This window comes from Prionailurus viverrinus, chromosome B2, assembly GCF_022837055.1.
Source record: "Prionailurus viverrinus isolate Anna chromosome B2, UM_Priviv_1.0, whole genome shotgun sequence".
Lineage (NCBI taxonomy): Eukaryota > Metazoa > Chordata > Mammalia > Carnivora > Felidae > Prionailurus > Prionailurus viverrinus.
The window spans coordinates 97,370,684-97,385,272 of record NC_062565.1 but is presented as its reverse complement, the minus strand read 5'-3'; the positions used below and the strand labels follow the sequence as shown (position 1 = coordinate 97,385,272).

The 14,589-nt window shown below is 46.6% G+C and overlaps 1 protein-coding gene across 1 annotated transcript in view; it reads right to left on the bottom strand.

Moving 5' to 3' along the window:
- SOBP (sine oculis binding protein homolog) overlaps positions 1 to 14,589 on the bottom strand; it is a 187,194-nt gene that overhangs the window by 2,635 nt on the left and 169,970 nt on the right. Inside the window, exons 8-9 of the transcript XR_007152546.1 lie at positions 9,872 to 9,881; positions 7,665 to 7,670 (exon numbers count right to left, since the gene is read on the bottom strand). The gene's annotated coding sequence lies outside the window, so the exon portion shown is untranslated. The remainder of the gene's footprint in view (positions 1 to 7,664; positions 7,671 to 9,871; positions 9,882 to 14,589) is intronic.

Here is a 14,589-nt window from a genome sequence, read left to right as displayed (position 1 = left end):
GGGGGCCCGCTGGGGCTTCCCGACATGGCAGCATCATGTTCCAGTAAGGGCGGGGGACAAAAGGCTGAGGCTAGGAAGTCACATAGGGTCATTCCCACACATTCTCTTGATCAAAGATGTCACAAGGTGGGCCCAGATTCAAGGAAGGGGAAACAGGCCTCTTGATGGGAGGAGGAAGACAGACACCTCGCAACGGGCACACAGGTAGCAACGTGAGGGACCACTGCTGCTGCCTTTACAAACCCTATAAAGCGAGCATTGTCACTTTATGCCTGCAAGCAGTCCTCGGATCCATGGCGACGGTGGAGGCAGCATCAGCCTCCAGGCTCCAAGACAGACAGAACAGCATGAGTTCTAGTTACAGTCACGCTGACCCAACTCCAAGCGGAACGTGTGGATCTGGGTGGCTCGTACCTACGTCCAGGTCAGAATGTACACTATTTTAGAGGCCGATGGGGTAATATCTAATCAAGTTGAGTGTGTGCCTGTACTGCAACATCAGAACTCCACTTCTACAAATTCTCACAGATGTTCACAAGGTGAGAACAAATGTATTCATGGTAACATTGAAATTGCAAAACACTGGAACAGTCTCCAAGTATATCAACAAGGGAATGGATAAATGAACTCTGATATATTCATTTAATGGACTATGATACAGTAACTACAATGATATAGATGTATCAGTGTGAATACATGCCAGAAATTTAATGACAAGTGCAATAAAGAAAGTTGAAGGAGATACACATGTTGATATATTTTACATTTCTTTTTGGGTTTTTTTGTTGTTTTTTTTTTTAACTTTATTTATTTTGACAGAGAGAGAGAGAGAGAGAGAGAGAAAGAACAGGGGAGGGGCAGAGAGAGAAAGGGAGAGAGAGAATCCCAAGCAGGCCCCATGCTCAGTGCAGAGCCTGACATGGGGCTTGAACCCATGAAACGTGAGATCCTGACCCAAGCTGAAATCAAGAGTCAGACAACCAACTGAGTCATCAAGGCGCCCCATAATTTGTGTAAGTCTTTTAAAAAACCCACAAAATGATATCTTATTATAATTTAAGTATGCAAACATACATTACAGCAGTATAAAACACAGGGAAAAGAAACTCTCAACCTCAGGAAATTGGTATCTCTAGGGGAGAGGAAAAGGATTAGGGGAGGGTTGTCAAAATTTTACAACATTGTATTTATTAAAACAAAAGTATCTGAAGTAAATAGAAAATGCTAACTTTTGGGGCGCCTGGGTGGCGCAGTCGGTTAAGCGTCCGACTTCAGCCAGGTCACGATCTCGCGGTCCGTGAGTTCGAGCCCCGCGTCGGGCTCTGGGGCTGATGGCTCAGAGCCTGGAGCCTGTTTCCGATGCTGTGTCTCCCTCTCTCTCTGCCCCTCCTCCATTCATGCTCTGTCTCTCTCTGTCCCAAAAATAAATAAACGTTGAAAAAAAATTAAAAAAAAAAAAGAAAATGCTAACTTTTGTTATATGTGGGCCTTAGGTTCATGGATTTTTGTACTATCATTTTCTAATGTGTCATGAAAAATAAAAACAAGTATTCCTACAAGGCACTAAGAGACCTCAATTCTGATCTGGATTCAGCTTCTAAGCTTGCTCTTGGGTAGAAGAAACAAGTCTGGGAGAGATACACCCCAAAATGCACATGGTGCTGACCTGTGGGTGATGAGATTTTAAATTATCTTTGTTTGCTTGATTTTTATTGCAGTTTTTAGTGCTGCTTCTATGTTTGGTTATCAGGAAAAAAATAAGATATTTTCAAGAAACCTTGTTCTTTGGAACTTTAAAACCACATTGTGCATCACAAGCAAAAATGAATGGAAATCACCATTTTGTAGATTGAACATTGGCTTTCGTTACCTCACACCAGTCTTCTTCACACAGCATGTACAATTGGACATCAAATCCTGCTGCACACCAGCATGCCTGGGCTCAAGGTGGGGGTGGGGGCAGGGGTATTACGTGACAGACAAGGCTTTCCCTCATTGGAAAGTGGATCCCTCAGCCTATTCCTTTATTAAATAATCCTTGGGGTGTCTGGGTGACTCAGTCAGTTAAGCTTTCGACTTTGGCTCAGGTCATGATCTCATGGTTCGTGGGTTCCAGCCCAACTTCGGGCTCTGTGCTGACAGCTCAGAGCCCGGAGCCTGCTTGCCATTCTGTGTCTCCCTCGCTCTCTGCCCCTCCCCTGCTCACTCTCTGTCTCTCTCTCTCTCAAAAATAAATAAATGTTTAAAAAATTTTTTTAAATAATTCTTGGCAAAAATGGCCTACCTGAAGGGAGGAGCCCCTTCAAGGTATCACCTATTTCTAAACACAAGCAATGACCAAAAGGATACCTGAGTGTACATAGCACTGGGCACGTGTGCTGATGTGTTCAGCACTCTCGTGGCACAGGACCCTGGGGAGTCTTTGGAGCAACCACTCTAGTGTCTCTATGAGGGGGCTCCATCCCCCTCCTACCCACCAGTAAATGATGGCAGCTTGTTTGAATCATCACTAGCAAATGTCACAAGCTGCATGATTGCAAGAGGGATTTGTACGGAGAGCACAGAGGCAGCTCACTATCCCCGCCCCTGAGCTCATTCAGCAGATTTCACCACGAGTGAGTCCGGGGGTGCAACTCAAAGCTAGCTTAAGCCAAAAGGGGGGGATCACATTCAGCTTATTTAACTGGAGGACACAGGGGTGGAACCAGGGACTCAGAGTCCATCAGCAGGGCCGTTTCTCAGTTTTCCATCTCAGCTTCTGTCTTTATGTTGATCTCATTCTTCCTTCAAGAAACTCTGTCCAGCGGGGAGGAGAGAAGAAAGGGAAATGACAGGAGGCGGTTCCAGAATTACCTCCTGCCAGCTCAGCAAGAGGAAGGAAAGGGAGAGTCACTAACACTATCAGCACATTTCATCTCATGAATGACTCCGATGAGACCATCTTGAGCCTCCTGTCCACCATATGTACTGATCATTAAGGCCAGAGAGCAGGCCAGGCTTGGGCCACACGCCCAAGCGGGGCACGAGGCAGCATATACAGACTGGTGGCCTCGTCGAAACTGATGACATAAGCATGGAGGAGCAATTGTCTAACGGAAGAAAGTGTGCTCTCATCTGAGGAAGGGAGGGAGGAAGACTGAGGAAACAAAACTGAGTGACTGCCCCCATGCATGTAGGATACAGAGCTCTTCCTCTGCAACCAAGTCTCTTAAGCAGCACAGAGGCATCTCCCCATGAAGTATGCCCCTCCTGCCCCCCTTTCAAAGTGATATGTGGGGAAGACCTCAACAGTAAAAGGAGAAAAGTTCTTCTAGCTGTTTGTTAGGCTGGGGGCTCACTTTGAATTAGCCCAAACTCCCCCTTCTCCCCAGCACAGTTACCATTCCTTCCCCTTGCTTCTCTGTTCTTATCCACCTCCCTTTTTTCTAAAGACAATAACCTTCATGTTTTTAACCTTCCCTAGTGATAAAAAAAATTTTTTTAACGTTTATTCATTTTTGAGAGAGTGCGAGTGGGGGAGAGGCAGAGACAGAGAGGGAGACACAGAATCTGAAGCAGGCTCCAGGCTCTGAGCTGTCAGCACAGAGCCCGATGTGTGGCTCGAACTCACGAATTGTGAGATCATGACCTGAGCCGAAGTCGGTTGCCCAACCACTGAGCCACCCAGGTGCCCCGACCTTCCCTCGTGATAAATAAAATCTACTCCTGGCATCTTAAGAGCAAGTCCTTGTATTTTAGGGGCAGAGAACTATGACTGAAAGGAAAATTGCAAGCTAATCTCACTTATGAACCTATACCCCCAAATCCTAAATAAATCGCTGTTTGCAGGATGACCTCAAATGCTAGTCAGCACTGTACGAAAACAAAAAGAAATAAAACATATCAGGATCAAAAAGGAAAAACTAATACTGGCATTATTTGATATGACTATTTTACACAGAAAATCCAAAGCAATTGACAAAGTACAGAACTAATAAGGCTTCAGTCAATTGCTATCAACACACACACACACACACACACACACACACACACACATTGTTTTTCTATGTACTGGCATGCACTATATGCTAACTAACTTGGATGTAAATTTAAAGGTAAAAAAAAAAAAGAAAAAGTAGATATTTTAAAAGGTACCATCACAAAAGTAATAAAAAGCTGTAACTTATCTAGGAATGAATCTAACATAAGATGTGCAAAGAAACAGGGGCGCCTGGGTGGCGCAGTCGGTTAAGCGTCCGACTTCAGCCAGGTCACAATCTCGCGGTCCGTGAGTTCGAGCCCCGTGTCAGGCTCTGGGCTGATGGCTCGGAGCCTGGAGCCTGTTTCTGATTCTGTGTCTCCCTCTCTCTCTGCCCCTCCCCTGTTCATGCTCTGTCTCTCTCTGTCCCCAAAATAAATAAACGTTGAAAAAAAATTTTTAAAAAAAAGATGTACAAAGAAACAAATTTTCCTTTACAAAGAAACAATTTTTTTTTCTTGAAAGATATAAAGGAGAAATGGAATAAATGGAAAGAAGCACCATGTTCATGGAAGGAAAAACTCTATGCCATAAAGATGTCGCTTTTCCATAAATTGATATATAACTTAGTAAAATTACAATCAAAATCCCATCAGGGTTTTTTGTGGGATGGTTTCAGGGTAGTTGGTTTCCACCAGGGGATGGGCCCCAGGAAAGGATCCACAGCACAGTGACCTGTGGCGACAGCCTCACCTCTCTGCCATCATCCCAGAGTGATGGGATCTGGGCAACAGTCCCATTCACCCCAATGAGGTGTTGAGCAGGAGAATCCTGAGTTGGGCCTATGACTGGATGTATTTCAGCATCAGCTGAGTTCTGTGTTTTTGAAAGAGGAGCAGTGGAGAAAATTGGTTCTTGCTATTTCTACTACTCAGGAACCAAAGCCTTTTCAACCCTGGGAGCTGGCCAGCTAGGACATAATAAATAACCCCACCAGTGGAAAAAACGCCTTCATTTCATTCCATGAGTTTATAAATCAGTATGTTACTCAGTTATCCCCTGACTTCATCTAATATTTTTCTCCATCACTCCACCATTGGGGATAGTGTCCTACAGGAAAAACTTACATTCTGAAATGTGCATTTCATCTTCTTCCAATATGGAAAAGAAGGCTCAGTGAAGAAGGAAGAGTGAGCAGCCGTTGCCAGCTTTCTGCTTGGAAACAAGCCATGGAAAGGCATCCAGGAAGAATCTTGCTGGAAGATGACTCTATCAGGCCAGATCAGGAGTTTATGGCCGAAGGCTCACGCAGGGGACTCCAGTGACCCACATGGAGAAGAGCTGGCCCCTTCCCCTGCTTCGGGCTCTGTTCCTCCAGTCTGGAGGAAGCCCTGTGACACAACTCGGGTGGAAAGATGAACCCCAACCACGGCACCCATGCGTATGTGGTACCTCATGGTTTGCAAATCATTTCATCTCACTTGATCCGCACAAGGATCTTGTGACTGTTGCCATTTGAAAAATGGGGAATATGGCATTTTAGAAATGGGGAAGCAAACCCAGACTCCAAATTCACAGCGAGCAAGTAAATAAGCCAGAACTCATGTCCATGTCCTACTCTCTTCTGTGCCCCCATTCTGTTCTGTACGTCGCCGCTTCCTGCGGCGTTACCCCCAACCCCCACCTGTGGGACCTCTTCCAGTCAAGGCCCTGCAGCGGCGGCTTCGCTCTTCTGAGGGCAGATGGAGGCATGTGGTTAGTCCACGGGCAAGACCGAAAGGCGGGTCTTTTGGTACCTTAATCAATGGGCTGTTCCTAACGAGAAAGGCGCTTCCTCCAAATAAGGAGTTTCGAAGGCGACCGGCAGCACCTTGTGTGCGTGCCGGAGCTTTCCTCCTGGGGCTGCGCGCAGAGCTCGCACCTGGCCAGCTCACTGCTGACACCTTGTGGCCGAGGAACAGAGTTCCTGCTCATTTCCTCTCGGAGTCCCACCAAGCGAGGAAGCTGGAAGCTAGGAACCAGCCAGATAGCCTTCTTCTATCCTTCCTGGGCTCCCCTGGCGACTGTCTCCTCTAAAGCCGAAGTGCCAGGCCCGCGTGGGGGCTGGTGTAACCCTTAGCGGGTGGCTGCAGAGCTTCCCTGGGGCCCCGAGGCCGCCCAGCTCGCCACTGTGAAACCACGGAAGCAGTCACAGGGCCCTCTAGGTGGCACCTGCTGTCCAAGGCGGTAACCAGCACGCATGGCACTCACCAAACAACGGGCAGATGAAATAAGGGTTCGCGCATAAAAATAGGCGTGAGCCAGACATCTGACCACCGGCTCTTCTTCGGGGCCCTGTGCCTGCGGCGGCAAACTGACAGCCTCCGAAGGTGGGCAGGGCGCACCCGCGGGCACTAGAGCTTGTGCCAGATGGCTTCTTTGGGCAGCCATTGAGGTAAATGACACTTTAGAGGCAGAAGTCATTGTTCTGGCGTCAGCAAGAAAACGCTTCAAATTCTAAGGAGACCCTGCCAGTAACAGGAAGAAAGGTACCATCATCTCATCGTGGACCGCAGAGGCATCTGGCCATGGAGAGTCTTGTCACTGTTTTAAGGTGTGGTACGCAATTATTTTAGCTCACGGTATTTTTAACGTTCCGAATACTAATCCTCAGCGTGGCTGTGGTTCGCTTACTTCACTTCATGAGAATTTAAGATAGTTCTAGTTCAAAGTACCATGCTGTCCCACTGCGCTAAGTAGCTAAGGGTCTTGAATCAGGACTGCATCCCCAGCCCTCTGTTTCTCCACCTGCAAAATGGGAAGTTTGAACAAATCTGTATTTCTTAAAGGGTGGGTTGTGAACATATGTGCGTCACAATTGCCTGATCTTTAATTAAAGACCCAGGTTTCACAATTGCTCAGCTGGGGTCTGAGAATCTGCATTTGAACCCCTTCTTCGGGTCATTCTCATGCATAGATGTTTGAGAATGACTGAACAAGGTGATCTAGCATCTAAGATCTATGGAGATACCATTGTGCACTCAGCACAGACCAGAGAAGACGCTCAAAGAGCCCATGGTCTTTTTGGGAACAAGGATGAGTGAACAAAAAGACATAGTGAGTCTTAGTAAGTATAGTGTTGTCACAAATGCTGTGGCAGAAAGGAGGAGAGAGTGGGAAACTGCCTGGGGACATCATCCCTGAAGGCTCCACGGAGAAAGGGACGCCAGAGTGATCTGGAGAGATGGGTTCACCAGGTGACTGAGGTCAGGAGGGGCTCTGCGGGCATCCTGAGCTGCATGTGACTTTCCACTGCTGTCCTGGGGCTGGGGCGGTTAGAGACCTGAAGCCCCGCCCCGACAGTGAGGCCAGTATCTGTAAGAGGAGAGCAGCACACTAAGGATTAGCCTGCCGTTTTCATTTGATCCAAAAATGGATCCAAAGCTCTGGTAATCTCATCCTCTCCTTCCAAAGCAGTAAGAGGTCAGGTCCTCACCGAAGGAGTGCCCACGGGTGGGGCCGGTACTGTCCACAGAGCACATGTGGGCAGGGCTGGGGGTGTCCACAGAAGCGAGCCTGGGGTTTTGGGTCAACAAATCACTTTCTCAATAAAGGACATTAAAAAAAAAATAGTCCTTGTTTTCCTTCTTATTTCTCTTTCCCCTTCCCCCCCCCCCCTTTTTCCTTTCAATTTCTTTAATATTTAAATTTCCTTAATATTGAAAACTGTTTACTTCCAGGAGCTTTTAGAAAGATGTACCAAGAAAACACCTTGAGTTACTTACTACATGGGATCTAATCCATATTCTTAAATCTGCCCTGAATCCCTCAGCCTGAGTTCTGCCCAGACCTTCTTACCCAGATGGCCATTGTCCATGGCCTCCGCCCAGTGGCCTTGGGCAGACATTGAGAAGTGCAGGACCATTCTACCCGTCTTCTGCTGGTATGTGCTGGGGCCTTGTCCTGTCAGCTCATGAGAGCCAATTCTCCATTTTCAGGAATATTTCAGGAATATTTTGTTAAATACAGACATTATTAGATATTAAATTACATGCATTACAATTAAATGAGAAACGCTAAACACAAAATTAAAAGATGCCCCAAACTCATCACTTCCCAATTATTTTACCACATTATACTGTTATCTGTGCTCCTGAGGTTATTCATACCTGTTATATCCAAACAGTGGAAATATTGCATAATGAGGTGGCACTGCCTGGGTCTTGCCAACTCCAAGTTCAATGGTGTCACATTGTTAGCTTGCAATCGATTGTGGTGAAAATATTTACACCACAGAAATCAGCGTATGCTAGAAATCAGGGCTTGGTTTATGGTTATGTTAATTGTCTGGACTTAAGAAAGTGATGGAAAATGTTCATAATGAGAATTTAACTTAAAAACATGTCATATCTACGGCTGTTACATTGTGGATAGCGCAAAAATTTGAGGAAATATTGTTCTAGTATTCGGAAAGTAGAATTTGGTCTAGAAAAGAAGTCGCTTGTGTCATTGATGAATGAGCAAAGTTCCAACCTATGTCTCTATGGTCTTACTTTTGTCTCATATGTTACCATACAGGGAAATATCACCGAATAGTCATTCAGCAATTGAAACCAGGTACAGGTACAAGAATTCAACAAAAATCAACAAAAGCATTCTGTGAGAATCCCTTTTATAACAAAGAATGCATACCTTATTATTTGTAAATTGTGAGCTGCTCATCCTTCATATCAGCAAAAATGTATATTAAGTGTGTGTGTGTGTGTGTGTGTGTGCATTTTTTCCCCCAGAGAGCCCTTAGTTAAACATTTACCAGTGCACCATTAATCTTCTCTGGGCTTTGCTTCTGTGGAACACAATTCACACCCATCAAGGCTGCAAAACCAGTAGTTAGTTTTAATTGCTGTGGTGGCCGATAGAAGGAGCACTGGATTGAGAGTCCACAAAGACCCAGGTTCTCATCTGGGTACTGCCAGTCACTAGCTACCTGCCAAGCCACTCAGCCTTTCTCAGTCCCCCCATGTGCATAAGTGGGTAAGTGGGTGCGTTGAACAACATGAACGGTAAAGTCCGTTCCAGCTCTAAACTGTTATGATCTATGACTCTGTGAGCAAGAGATGACTCCAAAGTTACAGGAATGCAATCCAGGAAGTTTGGGATGTACAAACGTACCAACCTAAGGACTCCCAACTCCACACTTCAGTGTCAATGTCATTTGTGAAGTCACAGATAGGTTTTAAATGTTCCCATGTCATCAGGTTACTATACTTTCGATGAGAATGACATGAATTTTAGGTAAAGGAGAAGAGAGAGGCCTTACCTGTAAAGAATGTCTTTCGAGGCCCATCTGAGATGAGATACTGTAATTCTGTCTGTGGGGATGGGAGTGAGAAAGATGCACTAAGTATGCTCCTCAGGCAAGGACACTGCTGTCTATCTTCCACAGCCCCTGTCCCTCTCCTTCTGGACTTGGCTTTCCTGCTCCCAGGGGACGATTCTTGGACCCTGAGGTCTCCCCCATGGCAGAGGCAGGGCCAGCTGAGGTAGCTCAATACCTAATGAGTGATGGTCCACAAAATCTAATAATTAACTAGAAAGTACTTTATCCCTCACACAGTGCCTTCGTAGCCTCCCCAGTTTGGGGCAGGAAATGGTTAAGCACCACAGTCCTGATCCAGAACAGCCACAGGCAGGGGAGGGGCGGCCAATTAATAACGCTACACAGGAAGTGTGGGCCTCCTTCTTTCTGCCCAATGGGGAAATTCATTTTCAATCCTGACCTCAATGAGGAAGTTACTCTTCCTGCCAAAAGGAGTGGAGTGCAACCTTCTCTATCCCCACAGCACAGCAGAACCAGAAGATAGAAGGCAGACAGAGAGAAACAGCACTGAGGGCAGAGCAAAACGCGGGGAGGGACAGAGCGGGCAGCTCGACAGAGACAGCCCTTTGCAGTAGTACGATGACACGACTCAACACTCACTCGCTCACTGAAATGGAGGACAAGGCTGGGAAACGAGAAAACACTAGCTGAAGTGAAACAGTGGGAGACACAGAAAAAGGTCAGCAAACCTAGAAGAGCCTAGACAGACCGGACCCCATCACCGACATGTTCCTTAGCAGAGAGTAAATGGAAGACATACCGGAAGGCCACTGGATACTTTTTATTACAGCATACAGTTTAAATTAATATATAACAGGGGCGCCTGGGTGGCTCAGTCAGTTGAGCGTATGGCACTTGATTTCGGCTAAGGTAATGATCCTGCCATTTGTGAGACTGAGCCCCACGTTGGGCTCTGCTTGGTGCAGAGCCTCCTTGGGATTCTCTCTCTCTCTCTCTCTCTCTCTCTCTCTCTCCTTCTGCCCCTCCTTGCTCACAGTGTCAAAATAAAATAAACATTAAAAAAATACCCCAGTTTTTTCTGGCTGTGTAACACCCCAAGTTGAAGAACCTCTCTAGAAACTGTTTCAGATTGACAGGTGGCGCAGAAAGATCCTGACCTCGTGGGTAAAGTCCCACCTCTGATGCCTAGGGTGAGAAGGGCCAGGGGAGTAGACTTTGTGCAATGAGATCCTCAGGGGGTCTGTTTGTGTGCAGGCCTGCGACATGTCTGCACATCCACACACTCTATCAGCCAAGGTCCTGTCAGGAAAATAGAAAGCACCTCAGACATTCACATGCAAGGCGATTCAATGAAGGGGACTGGCTGCACGGGGGACCGTGAGCTGAATAGCTGGATGGGGGACAGTGAGGTAACCCTGAGGCTGAAGGAACAAAGGGAGGAAGCTGTTATGGGAGCTGCAATACTAAGGGCTTTCTAGAGGGGACTGGAGTCACAGAGGAAAGAAAGCTGCCCGAGGCAGAGAGAGGGGGAAAGAAATGCCTCCTCCCGAGTTCCCATTGGCTGAATTCAGCCAGGGATCCCCTGCTAGACAGAGCTGAGCCGGGAAAGGTAAGCTAGCATACCTGCTATCACTGAATCCTGGAAGTAACCTTAAAAGCAGGTATTATAATCCCCATATGACTGATGGAGAAACCAAGCCTCAGAAACATTAAAAACCAATACAGCCGACAGCACACATCAGTAAACTGTGGAGCTGAGACAGAAGCTTAGGTCTTCCATCCGTACATCCACACTCGGTCCATTCTCCTCATTTGGTCCTGCAGTGGTGTGGGGGGCAGGGATGTCTATTGAGCCACATGGCACTTCCAAGCTTCCAACGGTAGTGGTCCTTAACCTCCTGCTCGGTCTTGTGCCGGGAGCCATGGTCAAGGGTGCCACATGGCGCTGTGGCTTGTAGGCCAGAGCCAGGATGGCCAGCCAGGGTGGTGGGCTCATGGAGGGTCTTGCTCCACCTCCCTGAGCCTCCGTGAAAGGCCTCTGTGTGCTCTTCAGAAGGCAGAGCAATGGGCCAATGCACAGTCTGTGCCAGCTAATTATCTAGCCCTCCTTCTGCTCCCTGGAGGACCCAGCCTGCTGGATGGACCGACATTCTGTGTTTCTAATGTCAGATGGCCTGGTGCCACCTCTCAGCGGGACTGGTGTTTGGTTCATCCTTCAGGTTCCTTCAGGTTCCCATTTGGCACACAGACCACAAACATCTGCTGGGGTTCTGTTTGGCCTGTGACTTCAGACTTCAGAGCCGAGAGGTGGGGAAGAAGGTGGGGAACTGGGGGAAGGAAGGAAGCCGAGGGCAGCCTTTCCTGGGGAGTTAATCAGACACTGTGTGGTGGGGGAGGCTTGATCCTGCACCCAGTCCCAAAGAAGGGAAAGGCAAAAGAGACAAAGAATGTTCATGGAATTTCATTGGAAAGCCTGAAGTACCGTCTGTGGATGCTTTTCCTCCATTGCTTTGCTTCTCCCAACTGTTCCTTTTCTCACCAGTTGGCTATTATTTTCTAACGCATTTTGATAATTACTTTATCAATCAAGAAAGATAAACAAAAGCCTAAAAATACATCCGAGTGAATGAATTCCCAGAGCCAACCAATCCTCAACACTATGATTTTTATGGGGGTTTTTTGTTGTTGTTGTTGTTGTTGTTTTTGGTTTTTGGCTTTTTTCTACCCAGACGTGCTTGGGAAACAGTTGAAGGGCTTGATTCCTCACTCGCTGAGGGTTCAGTAGACTATATTAACCAACCTCTGCTCTCCTGGCACTCGTATACAGGGCCAAGAAATTCAACGACTTAAGGAAATGCTATCCAAGCAAAATAAACACCCTAAAAAGATGTGACTACAGTCTTATCCTTATTAAAATGATTCTTTGCCTTTAATTTGTTATTAAATCAACAGAATATTGGGTCAAGCACCTCATGAGCCACCTTTTAAAAAAGTAAAACGCAGGGAGTTTGTATCATTGCACGGCTATTATTTAGGAAGAAAAGGTGTCCAGAATCTCAGTGAATAGACCTCATATTTCAGAGGCCAAAATGCTGTCTAGATATGCCCTGTGAGTGACTGGACATAAGTCCCACCCACTAGCTCCCTCTGTCTCTCACAGAGCAGCCCAGCTGGGCTTGGCTTATTAAGAGCCCTGGGGAGAGGCCAGCACTGCATTAGGGAAGAGGCATTAGCCTCAACTTTTGCCTCAGTCCTAAATCCATGACTTCAGAATGAAAAAGTCAATGGGGGTGAAGCACCCCAATGACCAATTGGAAAGGCACGCTCCCCCTCCCCACCCCGCCCCATCACTTCCCAAATTAACAGTGTCCCCTACCAAAAGGGGGTCTGGGTTCTCTTTCCTATCAAAATCAGCACAGGACTAACATATTCAGTGACTATTCCCAACAATCCATTGCAGGTACTACAGGGATATCAGACCTGAAGGAAATCATCCAATTTATAGCTGCTCACGTAAAAGCCATCAGGAGAATCGTGAAATGATTCTCCATATGGTGCCCTGACGCTTCCAAAAACTATACGAGAAAGAGGCTTGGAAGGAATTCTTTCCTTTTCAGAGACAAGGAGGGTAGAAACCAAGCATCTGTGGCAACCTGGAAAAGACACTCCTCCCCGACACCCACCCCCTGCATCCCTGGGGTGGCCCGGAGGATCCGTCTGCGCTGTGGCCCAGTCACACGGGGTCACCGACACTGGCTTGTTAGGCTTTTCCATTGACCAAGCTTATGTTTTCTAGTATAAATGAACTCTACGGTTACATTGTGTGGAAGCTTAGGGACATGGTTTGCCAAATGGAAAAACATTTGGAGGTTGGGAAAATATCTTGCACATAAATTACTGAAGGCATAGAGAATCTAAAAGAGGGATGAAATCAGAAGCCAAGGAAAAGCCGGGAGGGTGCCAAAGTAAAAATGGAGAGAGAGACAGAGACAGGGAAAGCGATGTAATGATTTCTCTTAATGACCTGCCTTCAGACCGAAAAGGCAAGTTTCTAAGCCATGTTTGAGCCTCATAAAAGCCATGTGCCTAAGTATTGGGAAATATCCTTTAAATGGTAAGATCAAGCCCTCATTTTTCATCCTTTCTGAGTGGAGCTCTCCATTGATTTTGTTAAGTGCTGGCCACCAGTAAGAAACACAAAAAGCTCGTTGTCTTGGACCGTGGCAAAGGCCAGTTACACACTTGTTAATTTCCTGATTTATGACACTGAGAAGGTGGAGTCAAGACAGTGCTTCTTCTCTCCTTCTCTCTGTCTCTGTCTCTCTCTGTGTCTCTCTGTGTCTCTCTTTTGGTGGTGGTGGTGGAAACTATTAAAACAGAGGCAGATCAGGAAGTTTGTGATAAAGAGAAGCCAGGCTCTCGTCCGACATACAATCTCTCTCTTGGCTTAAGTAAACTTGCTCCTTCAAGGCCTGCCATCAACAGAGTCGGGCTCACGTTTCACCACTAAATCTGAGTCAACAATCTCTAATCTGGACACTGGGTTCAGAATCCAGGCTCAGGTTGCACTTGGAAGCTGACAGCAGGGACGAGAGCAGAGGAAAATACGGCCTTTGTTTCTGGTTTGATCGTCCCCACCGAGCGGAGCTGAGGTCATGTGTCGTTTTCTGTCATCAACAAGATAAAAGTTTGCACCTCTCTGGCCCTGAAATGGCTCTCCTGCCATTTATATTAAGGCCAGCGAGCTCTCTGCTCCAGGATTGGAGGGCCAAGTTTGTAGAGAGCTAAGATTTGGAGTCCTTTTCATCTTTCTGACATGTGATACCATGACATAGGCGGCCCTCGCTGGGTTGCTATGCAGATATACAATTTCTGAAAAGTTACACCCGGAAAACGAAAACCCCGGGCTGGATTAGCATTTCACAAAGAACAGGGATAAAATGTGTAGCAGTTAGGCTAAAAAGCTAGAGAGAGAGAGAGAGAGAGAGAGAGAGAGAGGAGAAAAGAAAAAAAAAGTGAATTAAAGTTTCATGAAAACAAACTCTTTTTTAAAGAATCAATAAGTATAAAAGTATCTCATTGCATTCCTGGCCTTTGGTCCTGAGCCGCGATCCAGCTACTGTGTGTGAAGGAGACACTGCAAACCAAACGGCAAGGCAGGAAAGGAAGGTCTCGGTGCAGGATGGGGTTTGGGGGTGCTGGGAGTGCACAATAAAAAAAGGTGCTGTTGCTTTATAAAACTCTTCTATCTACCTACAGTTGTTTTCATTGTTTTTATTTTGTGATAATCTTTCCCTCTTGTGTAAATAAG